We start from the raw sequence: 24,387 nt of genomic DNA on the forward strand, positions 1-24,387 counted from the left end.
GGCTCAAGATGAGTCACAGAGATAAGTTATGTAGCTTGGAGGGTCCTTGGAGAATACAGGGCTTACTTCCTTCATTTTCGAAAAAAAAAAAGTTAGGCTATAAATTAACTCATCAGAATTCAGAACTGCATGGTGAGTCAGGTTTGTCCTGATGGCTCAGCTGGATGCTGTTCTTATGCCTGGACCATCGATGGCAGAATTTGTTGGTTTCAAGGACAGTAAGAAAAAATGTAGTGTCGGAGCAGCCAAGCCAAGCATCTGTGTGCATCATGGGGATACATCCAGGAAGAGGCTGGCTACTGATGCATGCTGGGGGAGGGGAGACGTTGTCTTCAGTCGTGTGGCCACCTGGTTCCAATGGATAATTTCACACCCATGTTCATGTATGTGGACAGCCCTGGTTCAATTCAACTGGTCACAAGACAAAGCAAAATGACTAGAAGAAAGATGAGGAAGGGTGGGTGGGGGTGAGGAGGAGTAGGGTGGGCAGGGGTGGGGAGAGGTGGGGAGGGGGATGTTGGGGTGTGGAGGGGATCAGAGTCCATTAGAAGTGAGAGTCATCAGAACACATTGTATCCAGGTAAGCAATTGTCAAAGGATACATTGCATTTAAAATAAAGACGTAATGCCAAATCCCCATTTGAAATCAAGTCCTGGGCCTTGATCATCTCTAAGCCATTCCTTCTCAAACATCAGAGCACCTGCTGGTCATGAAGAATTAGGTAAAAGTGCAAGGCCTGACCCTCAGAAATTTGGGCTTCAGGGTGTGGGCGATTGAGAGAGCACTTTGTTCCCGTGAGATGTCACGATAACCGTTTTGTTAGAGGTTCGAAGTGGGCCCTGAACGTTGTGCTTTTCCTTGGGGCTCGCACTCTGGCTGCAGCACGGTGCACCTCACACACTGGCTGGATTCTCCCATCCCTCCAGGTTAGCTACTATTCTTGTTGCTACAACAAAATATTCAACAGAAGCCATTTAAGGAGGAAGGGTTTATTTCTGGCTCAATCGGAGGAGGAGGATACAGTCCATCGATGAAGGAAGGCATGGCAACAGGAGGTGAGGTGGGTGGGTGGACACACTGCATCTGCAGTCAGCAAGCAGAGATGAACCCTAGGGTTCAACTCCTGGTGTGGGTTTGTGGTCCACCTCACCGATGGTGTGTAGGAACTGGGCAGACAAAACTGGATGTGGTCTACAAAGCTCAGGGGGTGGGGAAACGCAGCCTAAAATGTGGAAGGCTGAAGCTGGGGTTCTCTGACTCCTGGGAATCCAGACAGCACTGGAAATTGCATGGGGAAGTCAGGAACAGAGGGGCCCGAGGGCCTGTGGGGAGTCCAGGGACGGGGGTTCCCAAACTCCTGGACATCCAGACACCATTGGGTCTCGAGGAGTTGGGAACAGAGTTGAGTCCTTGGGCTGAGGAGCTCAAAGCCAGGGGTATGAGAAGCTCAGGCTTATCTCATAGGAGATTGTGCCTAGCTTAGTGGTGATGGTCTAGGAGTGGGGTGGGGCCTTCTGTGGGAGGCTTAGATGGGGCAGCTCTGTAGACAAAGGCTTCCACCATGCTCCCCATGGCAGTACTTGATGAGAGAGACCTTCCTTGGTTCCAAACTGTTTATTGATTTTTCATCATGGATGGGTGCATACCACTTGCTCAGGGTGGATCAGAGATTAAATACCTTTTGCAGGAAAAAATGTCTGGGAAGGGAAGCTTATAGGCTAAACCCTCAGGGCCTCTAGATACCTCATTAGCATGGAGAACTCTGTTCTGGTCTAAATGACCATAGGTTGCATTCCTATGTAAGGGGCATGGTCATGTGACAGAGGCCTGGTCAGAAGCAGATGAAGCTCCTACCCTCCTCTCAGAGGTTCCAGGGCTTCTAAACCACTCAGCTTTACCAGGTTTCCTGGCACCATCCACTGCCCCACATCACAGTCTCCTTTTTATTACATCCTTAGCCACATCCCATGGAATAGTGCTAGAGTACCCATCAATCTAGAATTCCTCACAGACATGCCTACAGATCTGTCTCCTGGGGGATGCTAGAGCCTGTCAGGTTGAGCAGAGGATGCTAGGACATCCTTTCTGGTTCCCATCCTCCTCTGTGCATGTTTCTTCCTCTTCTGACACCCATTTCTCATCCATGAATCCCTTAGCTTAGCAGGATGGACGGAGCCCTGGAGGCTTCCGCAGCTGTGTTGCATCTTCTCTGCGTTCTGTACCCCGCCGAGCCCTCCTGACCATCCACAGACTGGGCTTTCCACACAGAGCTTCTCCAGCCTCCTCATGGCACAAGCCTTTTCTGTTTCTGGATTCCCACATCCTACCCTGTTCCTTTTCTTTCCTTTTTTAAAGGTCCATGATTTATTCATCCTCTATATTTTTCATCTGCTTTCAAATATTAAGAAGGCATAGTTAAAAAAAAATCAAGCATCGCAATGGAGAAAGCTATGAGTCCCTGTGTCTGGGACCCTCCCCCAAAGTAGCAGATGCTGGGTGACGTTTAGTTTAGAAATCATCACACAAAGAAAAAGAAACAAATATATATTTTGAAGCAAAGGTATAGTAAAAGTATAGACACTATTTGTGGTATCATCCCCAAGGAACAGTCAGTATATCCTAACTTTTGCTATTGACATTATGGGAAGACAAGCCATAGTCTTTTTTTAAAACTCAGTGGTATTCCATTGGGTGAATTTAGCAGATTTTTTTTTATCAGCCCACACTTAGATATTATTTGCTTTATAATTTTTTTGTAATACATTTATTTGTTTGTTTTGGGGTGAGGTGGGTAGGTGCATGCTTGCTGCAGCATGCATTTAGAGGTCAGAGGGATAACTTGAAGTTCGTTCTCATCCTCTCCCATGTGGGGCTGGGAGAATGAACTCAGGTCATCAGACTTGGCCAAAGGCCCCTTACACAGCGAGCCATCTCTCCAGCACAGGAACTGTTTTATCTCGAAAGTTACAAACCAACACTGTTACAAACGTGCTTGCACAGGTACCAGGATGTGCTTGAATGGAAATGAACACACATGAATAGAATTTTTGAACAGAAACGTGCATTTTACAGTTTACCTATATTACCAATTTGACTCTCAACATCGATTTTTTTTTTTTAACCAATGTTTTTGAGTGGCTCTTACTGACATACCCCGTGCCCACTCTGGATGTGATCCTTTTAATACTCTCCTAAGGCAGATGGAAGAAAACACCTATTTGTCATTTCCTCTTTCTTCTCCTACTTCTCAGCTCGGTGGGGGCTGGCTTGGGTATCTGAAGTATCATGAAGTGAACTTGGTTATTTTTCTTCTTTGGTAATTCATGAAATACATGGCAGTCATTCTCGTGGTGTCTTAACCTGCTTTCTCTGGATAGAACCTCTTTCCTTGGGTCACTTGTAAAGGCAAGAGGGTGTGGGGGTTCATAGTGTGAGAGGCTAGGAGGTTTCATATTGGGGGTGTACATCTGGGGAGGGCCCCCAAGGGGAGAGGCAGAAGACAAGTAGGTATCACTGGGGAACACCCATGGTCTCACTCTGTAACAGCTGTGCTCATGTGACTGCCGCAGGCTCTGAAACAGTGAACTCACTGAAGCAGGCAAGGCTGAATCTTGTCCTGAGGGCTCTGTCCCATGACCCGACCACTTCCCAATAGCACCTTCTGGGAAACCAGGCCTCAACACCAGTGTGGGTGTCAAGTCACACTCAGACCACAAAAGGCAGCTCGCAAATCTCCACAGTTCTGAAGGCTACGTAAAGTAACCCCAAAACTCAGGAGCCCTGGTCTCAGCTCAGCTAGAACCTCACTCAGAGTGCTCACACACACCCCAGAGCACCCCAACACAGCCCTGCCCACTCCCTGGGTTCTCACTGCAGGGACACTCTAGTAATCAGTAAGATGGGAGGACTGAAAAGACAGCTCCAGCCAGTGTCAAACCCCTGCTCTGGGTTGGGGACACAGAGACAGAACCCAGAGGCTGGAGGTCTGAGCCACAAGCTGATGCCTGGGTTGCAGATGAGTGGCTGGGAGTAAGACCCAACTTCACAGCCAGTTTCTTCTTTGTTTAAGGGGCCTTGGCTCTGGGTTTCCTCACGTGGGAAAAGCAAACAGTGATGCCACACTCAAGACCCTCTCGTGAGACACAAACGAAGCTGTGTACAATAAAACTGGAACCTTCCGTAAGTGTAGGCTGTGAGCACCGATGTCTGAGGCTTCATGTGTGACCATCTGATCACAGTGCTCGTGGAGATTCCCTTGTAGGGGACACACTTCTGTCTGCTCTTTTGTCTATAGCTGGGTTTTTGCTACTATAAAGTGGCCACGAGCACAGGCAGGCCCTGGAGGCAGGAGGAGCTAACTCTTTACTGTGTGACTCTGAGCAGGGTTACCAAACTCCTCTGAGCTCCAAAGTCCCCCCTTCAAAAAGTGGCTATAACCACACAGTTTACTCAGAGAAGTTAATGGGCTGTGTTAAAACCCTGGCTCCATAAACATCAACTATCTTATTATCGTCTTCAATAATTATTGGCCTTGAACACAACTGGTGCTTGTTGGGAACAGGTCTAGCCTCGTACTCACTATGTGACACGAATGACCTGAACTCCTGATCCTCCTGTCTTTACCTTCTGAGTACTTGAACTCTGTCTGCATTAGCCGCCACACGTCGGGTTATATCTGGTGCTGGGGATCAAACCCAGGACTTCACGAATGCTGGGAAAGTGCTCTCCCAGCTGAGCTACATGGCTGAGAGAAGGCTGAGATTCAGCTTTCTGCAGTGAGTCCCACAAGTTCTCAGTCATGGGCTCCTTCTGGGGGATCTTCTGCTGTCGTCCCTGCTGACAAACGTTCCACATACTCAGAGGGCCTTCTACTGGGGTAGAAACTTGGCCTTGCATCTTTCAGTTGTGAGATAGGATGCCTGTGGCTTCCTTGCTGCTGGAGGACCTTGAGCAAGGCTTATGTGCTCTCCCTGCCTCAGTTTCCTCATTTGTAAAGAAGCATCACAGTGCTGACTACAGAGGGCTCAGAGCTAAGGGAAGGAAGCAGTTGGTAAGCGCCACCCAATGGCTCTTCCTGTGCTCATCCTTTGGCTGGGCCCAGCCTGTGGAACAGGACTCCTGATCTTAGAGGACAGTTAGGATCCTGGAGAGATAAGAAATCTCACACCAGAGACCATGTGACCCCAGTGCAGCACAGCCTCTGAGGAGGGAGGCCTGCCAGGAACAGCCAGCCACTCCTTCCTCCATGGAGCCCCTTGCTGCTGTTCCTGTAAGTCAGGGTGAAGGCCCTGACCTGACCAGGAATGTGCCTGGTCAGTCCTTACATTCCCTACTCAGGGCTATCACCCTGGGTGATGATGTCTTGCCTGGAACATTTGTCTTCCACACAGGAACACTGGTTTCCTTAGGTTTTGTTCAGATATCATCCCTCTGTGAATGTGTCCTAAGTGCAAGTACACACACCAACACACAGATACACATACACACACACTCATGCACACATACACACACCAACACACAGATACACACACAGCACACACAGATACACATACACCAGGCACATATATACACACATGCACACATGCGCGCACACACACATGAATGCGCGCACATGCACACACCACACGCATACATACACATCACGCACATACACACATACCACACATATGCAATACCACACAGACACACACTCACACACATACTCAACGTTTCCTGTTCGCCCCATGTTAGTCTCCTCATGCTCTATCTTCACCAAGTTTCTGGTGGCTTTTGCACATTAGATTTTGTCTGTCTGTCTGTCTGTCTGTCTGTCCTCATTCATTGTAGAATTGTCTATTTCTGTGACACAGTCTCTAGAAATCAGTAGCTCAAAACATCAGACAGGCTATCCCCTCTCCCTGTCTGTGAGGAGCGTCAGACGGAGAGAGCGTGGCTTGTGGCTCTCCCTCCTCAGGAGCTGCTGGTGGAGGTGGCTGCTGGAAGAACTGGCATGTCCAAGATGGCTTCCCCAGTCTGTCTGCACCTGGGGAGCAGCATGGGAAACCTGGGGCTCACTGTCCTGGAGTGCCTACACATGGCTTCACAGATGTGGCTGGGCTCACTTTGGCCATGATGCTTAGGGCTCCTGGAGTGACACAGCTGGGGTGGGGGTTGGGGGGGATATACAAGGGTCTTCCTTCCCATCAATGCTTCCTGCTTGTTCTCTCTCTCAAATCACCACCAAGGCCAACCTGAACTCCAGGGGTGGAGGTTGGCCACACCTTCCAGGAGCAGGAAGCTAAGGATTCCAACTCTGCCCTAACATGTCTCCCCAGGACTGGGTCTTCAGAGTGTCCCATGGACTGAGTCCAGCACCCAGCGGTTCCTTAGTGAACACATGCTGGGGGCCTGGGGGAGGGGGGAGCACTGCATCTGTGTTTTATTTTTTTATTTATGTACTTACTTGTTTAGTATGTGTATTATATGCTTGTGTGTGCTGATGTGTGTGTCTGTGCTTGCCGTCAGAGGCAGATGTCAGGTGTCCTGCCCCAGCACTCTCTGCCTTATTCCCTCAAGATGGGGACTCTCACTGAACCCGGAGGTCGGCTGGCAGCCGGCATGACCACATCTTCTCCTCCAGAACTGGGATTGCAGGTGCCGACGACGCCATCACACCGGACTTGTTACCTGAGTGCTGAGGGATTTGCAGGCCCTGATACTTATGTAGCTAACACTCTTGCCTTCTGAGCCATCTCCCCAGCCTCCAGCATCATTCGAATAGTCCAGTCAAGTCACTTCAGCTAGGAACCCTTCATAACTGCCCGGGAACAGGAGTTCTTCCCTAGTTCAGCCTCCCCCCCTTCTGACTGCCTGAGCTCAGGGATGATCCTGGATCCAGAACACAAGCTGCCTCTGAGGGCTGTGTCATTCAAGGAGGCTTAAAACAGTTGGGAGGGATTTGTTGCTATTGTTGTTTTTAATATGTGCATGGCCTCACGAATCACCACCACAGACAAGGCGGAGGCTGCTGTGCCATTTTACAGATGAGAACATTTCCCTCAGGTCACTCAGCCAATTCAGCCCAGCCTGGGGGTTCTACAGAGCCTGTAGAACCTTTTTAGGCTATGCAGGTGAGAAGCTTCCCCGCTAAGCTTCTCCCCCTACCCCGCCCCCGAGCGTGATGTGTGTAGCCCTCTGAAACGGGACTTCTGGCATCTAATTTTTCTTCTCCCTTCCATGGAGACCACTGTTTCCCACCCCGGAGATGCTCTGCCAAGGGAGTTGGGTTTAATATTCATGAACCAGCCAGGCATGAGTGATTAGCTGACTGGTGTTGGAGGAAGCCTAATTGAATAAGGTATTTACATAACAAGTTAATGCTGTCGCCCGAGGTTCTCCTTTCCCCACCCCCACCCCCAGGCCCCCAACTTGTTCATCTTGTGCTTCTCCACCCCCTGGATGGCCAAGGACACAGAGGCGCCACTGGCGTTGATGTCCACAGCATACATAATGCCATGGAGGAGGAGAGGGTAACTGTGTACAGATGGTGACACCCTGGTCTCAGGATGGCGACACCCTGGACTCCTTCGTAGCCGGCAAGAGCAGGGGAGTTCCAGGCTCCTCTAAAAACAACCCCCCTCCCCAGAAACAGAGGTAGTAAGTTAAGACTAGCCTTTGACCTAGTTGTATTCACCCCAAACCCTAAAGGCCACAGATGGATCCCCCCCTTCTGAGCTTGTCTCCTTTTCTGTAATGTGCTGGACCCCAGTGTGATCACTGGAGTCTAGGACTATATACCACCTGCCTTTAGTAACAGAGGAAGGGAGAGGACTGAGCGCCGTGCCCTTCCTGGCCCAGGGAGATGGCCCAGTGGTTAGCGTACTTGTCATGCAAGTGGAAGGACTTGAGTTTGAATCCCCAGAACCCATGGTAAAGCTCATGTCGGTAATCCGTTGTCCCGACAATGAAACAGGAGGGGGAGAACAGACTCTCCAGAAGCTTGTGAACCAGTTAAGCTGCCGTACACAGCAGAACAAAGCCAAACAAAGAGACCTTGTTTCAAACAAGGTAGGAGGCGGGGGACAGACACCCGAGGTTGTCCTTAAACCATCATACACAAGTCATGGCGTGTGCGTGCTCGCACTCACACCGAGATAATAAATGGATAAGTCATGGGGGAAAAGAAATCCTGTGATTGCCAAGGAAAGACAGAAGTATACGTCACTATGTTCACATCTTCCCAAAGATCTGCCTTCAGGGTTAGGCCTGGACAGCACTCCCTTGGGGTTCTGGAACTCAGGGTTACAAGCTCGTAAAGTCCTTGTTCACCACAGGCTGGGAGGTGTGTGGTGCGTCTGACCTCAGGCATGAGGAAGACCAAGCCAAGTCCTCTGGCTGCAGTTGAAAGGGCTTAGCAGCCTCTCCCTGCAGGCAAACTACAAAGATGGGCTGGGCACATCTGAGTAGAGTAGAAAGCCTAGCTGCTGGGCCAGTAGCTCCAATGAGCTACCATTGCATTCAAGCCCTGGAACAGTGTATGGTGTCCTGTGAGGGCCACAACAGTCTGGTTCTTCTTGCCAGGCATACAGAGGGATAGAACTGGGAAGCTGTGTGTCTGACCACATATGTGTGACTTCTGGGAGCTGCTGGTCCCTTGTTTAGAGAATGAACAAAATGACAGAGCTCCCCTCATGGGGCCTGAGTGAGGAGAAAAAGAATTGTCTCACGTTAGGTATTCAAAACAACAAATATTCCAAACAGGAACCCCAGTAGGTAGAATCTTCTAATCGGCTAGGAAGACACAGGATGTGTGTGTGTGTGTGTGTGTGTGTGTGTGTGTGTGTGTAGGAGTGCAATATTATGTCTTGAGCTTTAACCTTTTTAGTGGCTAATGATGGATGAAGTTTAGGTAACTTTCATGGCTCTGAGCTGTATGGGTGGTAGGGGGTCATGAATCTGATCTGTCAGTCAAAACGGCCGACACTAAAAGACAACGCCTGTCACACAGTAGACTGAGCCAATGTTCACATGAGGATGGAGAACTGGCCTTTATGAACCCTCCCTAGGGACTGGCACTACAGATCGTTGGGAACACGAGGACAGGGGGTCTGGACTGTTGGCTCCAGCACACGGAGGGAGGGCAAGACCGGGCAGCTGTGTATTTTAGAAGTGCCCAGCTGCTGAACTGTTGATTAAAGGTTCTGAACAGAAGTCCTTTAGAAGTATCTGATGGGAGAGGAGTCCTGCCACAGAGTGAGTCTCCACTGGTGGCTGTTTGCATGTGATGTTGATCACAAGGTAAAAGGTAGCTGTATGGTGACACCTGCTCCTGGCTCCTGCCACCACCACATCCCCACTCTTGTGTAGTCTCCCCCGCTCCTCCCCTTGCAGGCTGCAGGCTAGCAGCTGCTTTCCAGGATAGCACAAGGCTATGCTCTACTTCCAGCTTTGCCCACCGGGAGGCCAAACCCTTAAGCTTGGCAAGGGAGACCCGTAGGAGAACCGGCAGTTAAACCAACATTTTAGATGTTGCCAACGTTTTGGTTTTGTTCCTTGCCCACCGTGACGCATTCCCCAGAAACTGTGGTGGAATTCCTGCTCCACTCACACATGCTAAGCAGCCAGTGGGAGGTGGGAAGACATTGCTACTGTCTCTCTCAGAGAGTGCTCCAGGTGGCTGCTCCCGGGTATGGGAGAGTGTCAGGGCCAATGCTGAGGATCAGAGCTAGATGTGGGTGTGGTCAGGGAAGCAAGTGAGGATGGTTATACACTCAGTGATCAAGACAAATCAGTATTTTTAAATATGGACAAAGCAGTATTTTTAAAGGCCAGGTTCATTGAAAAGAATCTAGACATTGCTTTTTTATTTTTTAAATGCATTGCTTTGAAATGCTTAGCATGGCTGGTCCACTCTTGGGGGTGCTGCTTAAATTTCTCATTAAGGGAGGGGTGCCTCACTACTGTGCCCTAATCTTGGCCCCAAGCGTTGTGTCTAGGGTATCTGCAGCAGCGAAGAAGGTTGAATTTGGTGCCTGGGTTTAACAAAAGTAGCAGCAAGCAAAGGAGAGGAGGGGTCCCCTAGGATCCTTCTGGGGAGTGTATGGTCTAGCCAGGGGAGATTCCTCTAACTTGGGGTATCAGAGAGAAATCAGGGAAGCAAGACAGCTATTGTCAGGCCATGAAGTGCAGCAAAGAGGAGATGTCCCTAGATGCTCGGTCCCAACTCCTGAAGCTCAGTGGGCCAGAGAGGAAGCTAGAGCCCAGCCTGGACTGACTGAAGAATGCCGACATGGGGTCCTCAGGAAGCTGAGGCTCAGAACCCCCCTGCACTTTCCCATCATGCCCTGCTCTGCTCTGGAGGACTCTGGGGGACCCTCTCTGTGAAAAGGAGCAAGTGGAAGGTAGATGACAAATCAAGGAGAGGTGGGAGCTGGTGTAACACCTCTTAAGCCAAGCCAGTGGACATGCCTCTGCCTCATCACTCCTGTGGTACTGATGAGGAAACTGGAACTTAGAGAAGAGCTGGCCTGAGACACTGGGGCAGAGCTGGGTAACCCAGCCAACATCTCTTCAGACCCCTTGCTTCTACTCTCTGCTGCCTCAGAGTTAAAAGGCCCCTCCCTGCTCTAGGCGGCTCAGCCCCAAACTGTCACTTCCACCTTTTCCTTCCCTCTTAACTTTTCCCAAAGTGAATATCATTATTAATATTATTTGCCTAATTAACACATTGGCTGAATGACAGAAAACATGCAAACAGGTTTTGCCAGAGAAACTCTGTCTGATTAAAACTGCAGCCCGTCTAATTAGATGGAGATTTCTTCATTACCTTCCCCAGTTTTAGACGAGCCAACTCCCTCCCCTGCTCCTGTCCCCACTTCCCTGGAAGGTGGCTCAGCACTTGCTGCACAAGGGTGGGGACAGGAGTTCAGATCCCCCGCACTCATATAAGTGCTCAGTGAACATGATCACTCCCTACAAGCCTAGCAGGGGGGAGGCAGAGGCAGGCTCTCCCCTGGAGCAAGCTAACTAGCTAGAGAAGCTGATTTAATGAGCTGCGGGTTCAAGAGAGAAAAACACCTTAATACATGAGGTGGAGAGAGCTCGAGGAAGACGCCTGACACTAACCTCAGGCCTTTACATGCATGTGCACATACATGCTAACATGCATACCTACTCCCACATGCACCTTGCCTGGAGCACACACACACAAAGAATGGTGAGGAGTCCTTACTGAAAACCCGTGCTGGTGAGAGGGTTTCCACATTCTCACATGGGAGTCTTCCAGAGGGAGTACTGTTGCCATTTTGCAGATGAGAACACTGAGGCTTCCAGGGAACAGACCCAGAGTAGACATTTTAGACCCAGCCTGTTCCAGCTGCCACAGCCTTTCCCTGTTCCTCTGCCATCCCTCTTCCTACAGTTGTTAGGAAGCACAGCACCAAGTGACGCTCTATGACCAAGCCCAGGGTGAGGCCAGGGCTGTCCAGAGATGTCCTAAGTTGAGGTCAGCCAGAGTTGTGTGAGGCATCTACAAGAGCCTCAAGAATGTGGGAGCCCAAATGGGGAGGGGGCAAGGATATACTGAGGTCAGACACAGTTAGGGGTGGGACTGCTGGGTGACTGAGACAAGTACCAGAGTGGGATTACTGGAAGGAGATGGGCTGGTGCTCTTGCAGCTGAAGTCTGTCCCATGACTGTGTGAGCTACTTTGTGTGTGTGTGTGTGTGTGTGTGTGTGTGTGTGTGTGTGTGTGTGTGTGTGTTCTCTAGAGCCAGATGTAAGAGCTCCACACTTTGCAGATGAGGAAACAGGCTCAGAGAGGTTGAGAAACAGGGGCAAGGTTACACAGCTTAGAACTGGCTGCTAGTTTTCTGTGGGAACGGGAACGGCTTGTTCTGGTGACTCCCAAGGTACTCAGGGCCCAGTGGGCGGTAGCTGAGAAGCTGGAGCCTGGCTCTCTCTGCAGTGGTTTGAGGCCTGTAGGCCAATTTTACCAGGAAGCTTAAACCCCACAGGGAGCATGATCAGAGGCGGGCAGACAAGCCTCATTAGCCGGATCCAGCGCTGCGCGGGTGCCGTCACCATGGCAGCCAGCCTGGTGCAAACCAGGTGGTTTTTATTACCAAACTTGGAAAACTTTACAGTGGCGCCAACAATGGATCTTTATTCTGCTGTTAATAGTGTGTCTCTTATTAGCATGCATCTCTCCCACTTCTTAATAACCTTTACATTTCCAAGTTGCATTTATAATTAAGTCATTAATCCCTTACTGGAATTTCTTGTTTTGTTTTGTTTTTGTTTTGTTTTGTTCATAAGCAGCAAACCAGAAGTCCCATCTGCCTGTTGAGAATGAAGGCCAAGCGCTCCGAACTGCTCTGGGAATGTCATCCCAGTCACAGGATCCCAGCAATGTGCTGATAAGCTCAGGTTTGAGGATAACCTGTCTCTGAGGGGCTCAGAGCCGGGCCAGGGGTCTTCTCTTACCATCAATGGCCAAGAGTTTATCTGGTACCTGAGAGCTGTTGACTCAGGAGAACCATTACCGCCAGGGTAGTGGTGGGGAGGCAAAGGGTCAGAAGTGTGCCCTGCTCAGTGAGTTGTAGTTGGATTACAGGTGCTGAGGTTCAGGCTGTCTCAGAGGAGCAAAAAGTAATTCTGTTGACCCCTGGGCCTCTGGAATGGACTGAACTATGTCCCATCCAAATTCATATGTCAGAGACTCCTTATACCTCAGAACTTCGTATCTGGGCTCAGTCTTTATTGAGGTGAGGTAAAAAGAGGGTGTTGCGGTAAGCCTTAATCCAGCAAGATTGTGTCCTTTGAAGAAGAAGAATTTGGGACACAATATTTACACAGAAAGACACAGGAAGGAGACAGCCATCTCCAAGCTCAGGAAAAAGGCCTCAGAAGACACCAGCCTGCCCACTCTTTGATCATGGACGGCAGCCTCTGGACCTGGAGGAAACTCATCTCTTCTGTCACTGACAGCCGGTGGTCCTCTGTTTCAGCAGGCCTGGTGAGCGCACATCACCTTCTTTCTTTCCCAGTGCATTCTGGGTCCTCCATGGATCTGTTCTTGGATCTTTGAAGATCCAGAGAAGGAAAGCTTGGTGTTTCGGCTCTGCCCCAGACCTAACTTAGGGAAGAATCTTCCATGGACACTAGTGTAGGGGTAGGGGGTTGCTCTATATGGTCCCCACCAGCTCTGTCAGGGTTGGCTGATAGAGGTGGGGTTCAGGTGGGCTATACACTTGGAAGGAGGGCTTCCCTCTAGGTCAGCAGTTTTCAATCTGTGTATCTCAACCCCTTTGACAAACCTCTAGCTTCAAAATTGTTTACACTGTGATAACAATAACAAAACTGTAGTTTTAAAGGAAAGAATGAAAATAATCCTGTGGTTCAGGGGTCACATGAGGAAGAACGTGGCCCAACATGAGGAACTGGATCAAAGGTTTGCGGTGTTAGGAAGGTTGAGAGTCTGCTGCCCTAGGGGAGGTTCAGACTTGTGGCCAGCTTCCCAGGAAGTACTTTTGCTTCCCAGTAAGTAGTGAGCCCCATGTGGCATCGAGAGCTGAGAATCAGCATAGCTGCGAGTAGGATTAAAGAAAGGTCTGGCAGCCTTAGGGACACACTAATGTTAACCACAGATAAGCTGGTATGGGAAGGCTTGGTCAACTGGCAGCTCCGGAGTGACCGACATGGAGGCTTGCAGCCCACGCCTTCCTGCCATCTCTGACTTGAGGTTTTCTCATCTCCCAACCATAGGCTGATCTTTTCAAGACTTTGCCTGAGAGTCATTAGTGGCCGCCAGCCACTGTTCAGGCTGACTCTTGCTTACCCCGTGGGTGTCGTTCCAGATGCTTTTTTCTGCTGTCCACTCATCTTCTCACTGTGGACCATCAGAGTATATTCTCCTGCATTTTGTTTCCCTGTCCATCCGTCCACTCACCCAACACACCCATTTACACAGTATCTGCCATGGGATTTTTGTTCTTCTTAGTAGTCATGGGATTTGAACCCAGTACCAAGGGCGCACAACCTCTCCCCTCACAAAATCTAGAAGGGAGTAGACATTAAATCCTCCAACTGGGACTGGTATGAAGGGAAAATGGGGGAGGCCTGGGCAATAAAGGTGGGACCGGAGGGCTTGAAGGTAGAGGATTGACATCATCAAGATGTCACCTGAGCCTGGAGTCAGGGTTAGCCAGGAAGAAGGGGAAGGAGAATGCCATAGACAGACAAGATAGTCCAGGCAAAGACCCCTAGGTTCTAGAAGAAACCAGAAGCACTGGAGCAGAATGAGTAGCAGGGACTGGTTGGGGAGAAGGAAGGCAGGAAGAGAGTTCCTGGGAGACATGGCAGAGGTGCTGTCTTATTTCTGGGGCTGTTTGTGGCTTAGGCAGGGGAGGTAGTAGGTCCCTAGAGAAGGAAGGACATTACAACTTGTCACCATGTATATGGAGATGGCAGTTGGCTCAAAGGTTTTGCAGTCTTCTGGAACTGTCTCTAAGTGTGATCCTAGTACCCAGAATCCTTTGTCCCTATAGCCCTGGCTAGTCTCCAACTCCCCATACTGCGAAGTATGACCATTAGCTTCTAATTCTAAGTCTATGGCTCTAACTTCTAAGTTTCCGGCCTCTACCATTTAAGTGCTGGGATCAAAGATACATAAATGTGCTGAGGATGGGACCCAATTCTTCAAGCAGGCTTGGAAAGCACCTGGACGAACCAAGTCACATCCCCAGACACCACTGTTACAGTCTTTTACTATGTCCTTCTCTTAGGTGTCTTGAGCAAGAGTTACTCAGCCGTCTGTAGGCCACTCTAGCGTGAACAGACACTTTGTTTCTCTGTCTTTATCCTCCCTGGAGCCCCCACCCCCAACACACTTCCTGAAGTCCTGTATGTCTCGCATATATTCACAAAGGCCAGTTTGCTACTCTGTGGCTGCTGCTGTGTTTTGAGGCTGTCCTCTGTGATGTCACCTCTAAGGCTTCTCTCAGCTCATCAACCCTCTGCTGAGAGGCACCATATGTCAAGGCATCAAAGGAATGTGCAGCCAGCCAGCACTGAAGCCACCACGTGGGACTCTGCCCTGAAGGCAGCGAAACCGCCTATTCTACATTATAAGTAAGAGTTGAATGTTGGGACAGCTGTCTGACTGTCACTTGAAATCAATTCCCAGTGTACCTGCAGGCCTTACTCCTTGAGACTCAGGCTGGGGAACTGGACTCAGGAGCTGGGAGCTGGAGGCAGATGATGCTGGTTTCCCAGAACCCTGTCTCTCTGGGTGAACCTACTCACAGAGATGCATGCAAGCCACTATGCAGAAAATGGGCCACCCCTAAGATGACCGGCTTGCTTAAAAACCTCTGAGTTGACATAGATGTGGATTAGAATATAGAGCTATTAACATTTTACAGATTGCTATCAGTATGCTTTCCTATTGGGGTCCATTTACTTTTTACTAAGTACTGTAAGTCTTTGTGTTAATCTCATTTGTCAACTTGATGACAGGGAATCATCTGGGAGACGGGCTTCTGGGCACTCTTGATTAGGTTAATTAAAACAGGAAGACTTTGTGGCTGGGATTCTGGAGTGTACAAAGGAGGAGAAAGTGAGCTGAGCGCGAGTGTCCATTGCTCCCTGCTTCCTGACTGCAGATACAGTGTGACCAGCATCCATTGCTCCCTGCTTCCTGACTGCAGATACAGTGTGACCAGCATCCATTGCTCCCTGCTTCCTGACTGCAGATACAGTGTTACCAGCATCCATTGCTCCCTGCTTCCTGACTGCAGATACAGTGTGACCAGCATCCATTATTCTCTGCTTCCTGACTGCAGATACAGTGTGACCAGCATCCATTATTCTCTGCTTCCTGACTGCAGATACAGTGTGACCAGCATCCATTGTTCTCTGCTTCCTGACTGCAGATACAGTGTGACCAGCATCCATTGTTCTCTGCTTCCTGACTGCAGATGTAGTGGGACCAAACTCCTGCCACTGTGACTCCTGGGCCATGATGGACACCTTGAATTGTGAGCCAAAATAAACTCTCCCTTCAAGTTTTTTTTTTCTCCAGAATATTTTTTATCACGGCTAAGACACCATGCTATCACAGTCCTCAACAGGCATGTGTCCTGTGGAGTATGTTAAATGGTTGTATTTTACCTTGGCACTCCCTGTTGATGGACACTTAGCTTGTTTCTCGATTGTTATGATGATAAATGAAAAACTTAGAATATCCCCCCAAATATTGGACTACCAATTATCATATTTAGAGTTAAAGTGTCCAAGTTAACATATGTAAGACTCTCATCTGTGATGTTCATTTGCCCTCTAACCAGCTTGAAGCAATTGACACGTAGATCCTTGACTTTAACTGCTATAGGAACTGCCTAGCTGGACTACCTCTCTTTCATAAAGCCAGGAGTGATCCTTGAAGTGCAGGCCATGGCTAGGGAGATGGCTTAGGTGTTTAGAGCACTTGTTACTCTTCCAGAGGACCCAATGGTGGCTTGCAACTAGCTGTAACTGTAGTCCTAAGGGACCCAGTGCCTTCTTCTGGTCTCTGTGGACACTGCACATATGTGGTGTATAGACATATAGATGCAGGCAAAACAACCATACTACTGCTACTACTACTAATAATAATAAATTAAACATTAAAGTTCAGGGCTTTAGAAAGAACAATGGGAATTGGCCAAAGATGGGAAGTAAACCAGAAGATCAACCAAAGAAGACTTTGAACCAAATATCTAAGCCCAAGTCGGGAGTTCACATAGCCACCCATGTATGTCTCTATCTACTGTGGGAATCTTGTCCCCAATGGGATGTTCCCTCCTTAGCTATTGATGCTTGAGTAAGGAAGAATTCCCTGACCTACTAAGGAATTCCATCACGACTGTCCTTCTGGGGTGGGTCACCTGTTCCCTCCTGTCCACTTGCCTGTGCTAGCTAATCCATGCTGTGGCAGATACTTACCTACTAAATGGGTCTCAGGGATCAAACCCAGGTCACCAGGCAAGGCTACAGGTACCTTTTACCACCAAGCCATCTTGCCAGAGCGCCATCCATTGCTTTGTTTTGATCATGTCAGTTCCTGCTCAGCCCTGCAGGAAAAGTGCAGGGGTGGCCCTCCTCCCACTTGGCAGTTGTGTCTTCTTCAAGGTCCAGGGGAAGTCATTCTTCTTTCTTTCTTCACACTAAGGTGTTTGCTGTTATTTGTAGATCCTCAGATTATTCCTTTCCCCACTCCTCTTCTTCTCCTCCTCCCTCTCTTCTTGAATACAGTAGCTCACGTTGGCCTCCAACCTACAGTAATCCTCTCCCTTCAATTCCCTTTCGAATCTTGAATGTTGGGATTACAGGCACATGCTTGTGTTCCCTGTTTGGTTTTCATTTGTTTCTCATATGGCACTTAATTCCATATGTAGCCTTGAACTCCTGATTTTGCTTTGCCCACCTCCCAGTTGGCTGAGATTACAGCACACAGCTCCAGGAAGAGAGTCATATACTTCACGGCCTGATGCCGAGTGAAGCGGAAATTTCCTGTTTTCTTTGAAAACTCAGTTGTGTCACGTGATGTTTTGCTGAAGCAGACACGTGTGAGGGCATGTGAAGTTTTTCTGGCGCAGATGCATGAGAGGGTGCATGGTGTTTGGAGTTCCAATAGAACCCCCGCAGACAGCAAAAGGACGTTCTTACATTGTGATGCTGCACAATGCTTCGCTGGACTTTACTGGTGTTCAATGTTCTTCACTGGTCTTCTCTGGTCCTTGCTGGTCTTCGATGGTCTTCAATGGACTTTATTTCATAGAGAGAAACGCACCAAAGAACTTCTCGTGGTATTCCAGCTGAACGTTGCTGATTCATTTGACTTATGCCATTTTGGCAGAGCCTTGTGGTTTCTGCTGGATCAAGCCCCTGCTACTAATTCATGTTTGCTGTTTACTATTGGACTGAACTGCCGGTGTCCTAGCAAAGAATTGCCCCGCAGAACTATGTGTAAACAGGTCCACAACCCCTTTTCCTGTAAACCTTCCTTTTCCTACCTCTGGCCGGTGGGCTAGATGGGAGGGTAAAGCACACTTAAGAACCCTAAATAAAGTAGGCTTTGGAAAATCTAAGCCTACGGCCTCTGCTTGCAGCTTTGCAGTTTTAGCTTTTTTTTAGATTACATGAACAACAATGTCCCTTACCCCATGAGGAGGGCTTTTTTAGATGTCTGGGGAGGGGTGTTGGACTCATTCGACACCTTCCTGTCAAAATGTGTTAGCCAAAGTGAGAGCTGGGAGCCCACAGTGCAGGTTAGTGAAGGCCTCTTCCCAGGAGGCCCCTTGACTACAGACAAAGCAGTCCTTACCACTAACCATCCATCACTGGCCATGAAAAGCAAAGCTATAAGGAAAGTGTGGCAGGGAGAGGCAGGCACTAAAGCACTCTGGATTTAGGGTTCCTTTTATTTTGGTCTCCTTTGGAGACAATGTTTGTAGGTCTTCCCAGATTATCCCCCCCCCCTTTCTTCCCCTCCTCACCCCTTGCTTCTCCTCCAATCTTCTATCTACTTCTTCCTCTCTTCCTTCTCTTTCTACTCCTCCCTCCCCTCCCCCTCCTTCTCTTCCGCCTCCTCCTCTTCTGGTAACAGGTTGCTTGTCCCCAAGATTCCAGCCATCTGCCAGAGACTTGAGAGAAGGTGACCAGTTTAACATAGGGACAAGTTAGACTGGCGTCAGCCCTGCCTGAACTCTGACCCCTCCATGTATCACTTTAGTAGGGTCCCTTCGCCTCTCTTGGCTGCCGCTGTCTCTTGTGAAATCTAGACTGATGGTGTTAACACGCCGATAATATAATCAATGTACAGCGCCCAAGCCCTGTTTGACACGCAGTAGGGGGGGTCTAACAAATGCCGAATGTTATTATAACTACAAGCATCTTGTTCCCTACCCCAGCTAGGGATGTAGTTCAGTTGGTGGTGTGTTTGCTTAGCATGAGTGAAGCACTGGGGTTCGGGTCTCAGCATCACTAAAGGGGGCATGGCGGCACATGCATGTAACCGCAGCATCCCAGGGTTGGAGGCAGGATGATGAGGAGTTGGAGTCTGGGATACATGAGGCACTGTCTCAAAGCACAACAACATAACCCCCCCCCCCCCCAGCACTCCAGCAGAAACTGAACACTGTGTATAGAGACTGACCGGTGGCCGTCACTCTATCAATCCTTGGGCTTTTTGCAGTAATGGGGGGAGGATCATTCTGATCCTCCTGCTCTTGATCCACATCTCTGAAATGGGAGCCTCCCCCTCAAACCCACTCTACAAGGCTGCAGTGAGAATCCCACAAGCAGACCCATGTTAATTCCAGGCTCTGCTCTAAAGGGCAGATGGACAAGCATGAATAGCTCACAGAGCCCATCTTTTCTCTAACCAGATGTCACTTTCACAGACCCAGGCTGCCTCTCTGTCTTCATCCATGGTCTTGGACTCGAAGACTACAGGTCAGCCTACAGGAATTTAAAATACAAAAAAATGAACCTTTCAGAGTGACATTTTAGCACATTCCAGTGTTATACAACCATGACCCACGTGGAGTTCTGAAACACTATCTCCCCTGAAGAAAACCCCCTAAGAAATCTTTCCCAGAAGAAGAGCCATGGAGTCACCACCCATATCCAGTTGTGAAATTACTCTTAAGGGGGAGTAGGCTTACCATAAATGCCCATCAAGATCCTCCTGCCCCAAAGTTCCTAAAGCCCAATCCCCGAGGCTCCTGTGTGAAGGTGTGGCAGAATGAATGGGTAGAGTGGCCAGTGCAGGGTAGAACACATGAAAGATGCCCAGCAGGTGTGTCTGTGGTGGTTCATACCCTCTGCCACCTTAACAGGATCCAGAAGACAAAGCTCAAAGCATGAGTTTCTAGACTGGATTAAGTGTGGTCAGAAGACTCATTAAATGTGGATGACATTCATGGGCTAGGGGGTCCTGGACTGAATCAGAGAGAGAAGTGGAACCAAGCACCAGCCGTCTCTGTCTCTCTGTGCTTCATGGCCGAGGATGCTCAGAGACCTGCTGCACACGCTTGCCACAGTGACTTCTCAGCTACAATATATCCTCAGATGACAGGCCTTCCCTCCTTAAACTGTTTTGTCAGGTGTTTTGTCACAGCATTGGGAAGATCAGCTAATACCGTGTTACTTCCAGTGTTACTGTCAGAACAGTGGGTAAGGTACATACTCCAGCCATTCTGACTTGTTAAAATTACAAAGCAGAAGGAATGGAACCCATCCAGGCCTCCGAGGCCATGGGCAAGTGGATTCTCATGCCAAAGAGAGAGAGAGAGAGAGAGAGAGAGAGAGAGAGAGAGAGAGAGAGAGAGAGTCTTTGCCATCAAACCACAGCTAACCCAGGTTCCAAGGCTGTAAGGAAATCAGTTGTCTGTCACCTGCTCCCTTGCTAGACTTGTGTGAGTTACCAGCTTCCTTGTTCTCCTCAGCCTTTCCTGTCACTCTACACTGGCTGCTCTTCTTCTCCCTTTTTTCAATGTTTCTCAGAAACAGGAGAGCATATTATGTAATTTTGAGCCACCTGTTTGCAATCACATTTCCTTTTGTGGAAGGATTTTGCAGTTGCTTCCAGGAGCTACCTAGAAATCAAATGGCAGGGCTCGCACCTGCACATGACAGCTTTCCACGAGGAGAGCATCCCTCTCCTCCTCCCATCATGAGGACTGCTGAAAGTAGGTGTCATCCTCACCTTTCAGACAGCACCTTGGCCACAGGGAACAGTGTCATGAGGGGCAACTTTATGAGTACGTGTGTGTTTCTTGTGTGTGTGTGTGTGTGCACACGCGCATTTCATGTGTGAGTAGGAACGCTTGCATGTATGTGCACAAATGTGTGGAGACTAGACACTGGGTACCATCCCTAACTGCTCCTGGCCTTATATTTTGGTTTTGACACAATGTGTCTCACTGAACCTAGAGTTCACCAATAGCTAGACTGACAGCCAGTGAACTCCCACAATCTTCCTCTCTCTGCCTCTGTAGTGGAAGGAGTCCAGATGGATGCATCCTGCCACGGCTGGCTTTTCACACGGATACTAGACAGTCAAACTTGGGTCTTTATGCTTTCTTTTATCCTCTGAGCCATCTCCCCACTCCCAACCTTTTGACACTGTCATCTACAAAGTTCAGGCTTGAGAGCCATGCAATCAGTTATAAAAAAAAATAGTGCTGAAAACAAATCACATGATGTTTTAACTATGTATATGATCGTGTCTTGGGCTGTACTCAAGAGTACGTGCAGGCTTCAAGTTAGACACGTCTGGATCATGGCAGCAGCTCCCACAAGGGTTAATACTTAGTTACACTGGCACCTCTCCTCCAGCATCTTCTGCGTCTCTGCTGGCATCTCAAGGGTTGTCAACTCAGGTTCCATCTCAGAGATTCCTACTTGTATCCACTTGATAGATGGGGAGATCACAGATGCGCCCAGCCCTGTGCTTCAGAGACCTGCTCTGCAAGGGCTTCCAAAGATCTATACCAGGACTGAGGAGATGGCTCAGTGGGTAAGAGCATGTGCTGGTTAATTTTATTTATTTATTTATTTATTTATTTATTTATTTATTTATTTTTTGTCAAAATGACCCAAGCTGGTGTCATTTTGGAAAGGGAAACTTCAAATGACAAATGCCTCTATCAGACTGGCTTGTAGACAAGACTTTGAGACTTTTAAAAATTAATGGTTGATGTTGGAAGCTCCATCTTACTGTGTGTGATGCCATTCCTCGGTGGGTAGTCCTGGGTTGTATAAGAATGCAGGCTAAGCAAGCCTGTAAGCAGGGTACCTCTGTGATCTCTGCTTTAGTTCCTGCTGAGTCCCTGCTCTGACTTTCCTTCCTGGTGGACTATAAGCTCTAAGACGAATAAGCCCTTCCCTGAGCTTCTTCCTTCATCTCGTTTATCACAGCAATAGAAAGCAGAACAGAACACAGCCAATGCAAGTTGAACCAGAGTTTAGACCCTTCGCACTCACAGAAAAAAGCCAGGTAGAGCCGTGCATGCCTGCAATCCAGGCACTGGACTAGCAGAAACAGCTTGTCAGAGACAGGACAAGCTGATCTCTAGAGCTTACCGAGTAGCCAGTCTAGCCAATCCTGGAGCTAAAGGTTCGGTGAGAAACCTTGTTTCAAAACATAAAAGGGGGAAAATGAGGGAAACACTTGACTTTTGGTTAGAAGCGTGCACACACACACACACACACACACACACACACACACACACACACCATGTCTGCACCAGCCATATGACCTTTCAGGCAGCAAATCCCACACTGTAGAATTTTTTCATGTCCACAGTGTCTGCCTGGCCCAGTCCATTACCAGGAACAGCAGAAAGCAGAGGCATTTACTGCCAGACAACTCCAAGCTCAGATGAAAGGCCAAACTGGCTGGACTCTGGTCCTTTTTCCCACCATCCCTCCATGGATTCTTCTTAGGAAGGCAGGTCTTCTCCTTCTTGGCTAATTCAAGATAGCAGCTCCTGCTAGTTTATATTTCTTTTTTCTATCTGGATACAACCTGTACATGTGATACATCAGCTGTAGCACAATACTAATTGGTAGCTTCTAAGTCAGGGGTCAGCAGCCTTAAAGGACCAGATGGGAAATGCTATCTATATGTTGAAGGCTGTAAGGTTTCTCTTTTTTGGTGTGTGTGTGTGTGTGTGTGTGTGTGTGTGTGTGTGTGTGTGTGCAGATATGTTAGCATGTGTGCACCTGTGAGTGAGGGCAGATGCCAGGGGACGGCTTTAGATGTCTTTCTCTATTTACTGTCTGCCTGGTGTCCGAGGCAGGTTCCTTCACATTGAACCTGGAGCTAGGCTAACACTGAGCAGTGGGCAAATGGCTATCCCCAGCTTCCCACGCTGATGCTGGGGACTCAAACTCAGGTTCTCCTGCTCACACAGCAAGCGCCATCGCCCACTGAGCCACTTCCCCAGCCTGCAGACCGACCACATAGTTTCTTTTCCAACTAGGCCTCTCTGCCAAGGAGCCATGAAAACCGCCACAAACGATCAGGAAACAAACAGGCCGGACATTTTCCAATAAAAGTTTACCTACAGACACTCCAATTTGAATTTTATATAATTTTCACATGTCACAAAATATTATTCTTCTGTGTTTTTTTTTCTTAAACTGTTTAAAAGCCATTTAATGGTGATGCTTAGCTTCTAGGCCACACGAAAATAGGAGGGTGGTAGAATCCATCCATCCCTGGCCTGGAGACAGGACCTTAATTGCTCTTTGGATTTCTTAGTATATCTTAAATTTTTCATCTGAAATGTTGGGAAATTATCTTTTCTCAATCAACTACCTATGCTTATACTTTGTTTTGATGTTTTGTTATTAAAAAACAAAGCTCTGGGCTGTGAACACTCAGTCATCGCATGCCCTGGGTGACTGCTCTGTCCTTGCCAAAGGACACTGATGGGTAAGCTGCTCCCAGTGGCTTGTGGAGTTCCTGCAGGGGTGAGTCTGACTCTAGGATGTACCTTGCTCATCCTCGAGCCCTACTCATCCTTCCTTCCCCAGCTCTCCCTACCTCTCTGGTGTTCATCCTAGACTGTTGTCAAACTTCTTGACTAGTCTCAGAGTCGTTTTCTAGGAATGCTCTGGGCTACACCGTTTTGAGTTCTTGTTACTGCAGAGACCGGTAGCAATGATAAAGACCCAGAGACCCAGCACTATGGTCCTGTCCCCTCAAGGACCAATTCACCATCCCTCTGTCCCTTCAGATCAGCCTGCAGTTCAGGGACGAGGTAAGATGAAGGACCTAAGTTCCCTGCTGGGAGGGGGACGAGTGGGGTTGATACTCAAACTTACTGGTAGGAGTCCTGCCACCCTGGGTTGGAGCAACCACAAGATGAAATTTAAGGTAACAGAAATGAGCCAGTAACAATGCTTCTTACGGACAGCATGGAGGTCTTGGGCTCATCCCAGCCCAAGTGACTGAGTTTGGTGGAGCCCAGGGCAAAGCCAGCTTTCAGCAGCACACAGGAGTGGTCCTGGTTCCACACTTCCAAGTGAAGGGAGCATCTGTGTCACTGATAACTGCATCACTCAGCAGAAGTGTTATTGCCATTAACCGCTTGGTCTGGGTTGACTTTTCTCCAGTCCAGGCAGGGGCCATAAACCTGCTGAGCTTAAAGTCACTGTGGTCTTTAAAGCCACTACACACCAATCATGTCGCCAGTCCAGACTACCTCAGAGAATGGTATCAGCTATCAGTGGAGGATCAACAAACACCTTTAGGTAGCTGGGCACATGCCTGAGGGGAGGGAAAAATTAAGCAGAACTCAGGATGTTTTAAATCAGTGGTTCTCAACCCTTTTAATGCTGTGACCTTTTAACAC

At 48.8% G+C, this 24,387-nt stretch overlaps 1 long non-coding RNA gene across 2 annotated transcripts; it reads left to right on the forward strand.

The window, feature by feature from the left end:
* Positions 1-831: 831 nt before the first annotated feature.
* On the forward strand, positions 832-18,108 carry LOC143439285 (uncharacterized). Of its 2 annotated transcripts, none has more exons than XR_013107589.1 (2): positions 832-1,056; positions 12,296-18,108. It is a non-coding gene; the product is annotated as an uncharacterized LOC143439285 (long non-coding RNA). The 2 variants fall into 2 exon arrangements; XR_013107588.1 differs by having other exon boundaries at positions 12,299-18,108.
* The last annotated feature ends 6,279 nt before the right edge of the window (positions 18,109-24,387 follow it).

This window comes from Arvicanthis niloticus, chromosome 26 (genome assembly GCF_011762505.2).
Source record: "Arvicanthis niloticus isolate mArvNil1 chromosome 26, mArvNil1.pat.X, whole genome shotgun sequence".
In the NCBI taxonomy this organism is placed as follows: domain Eukaryota; kingdom Metazoa; phylum Chordata; class Mammalia; order Rodentia; family Muridae; genus Arvicanthis; species Arvicanthis niloticus.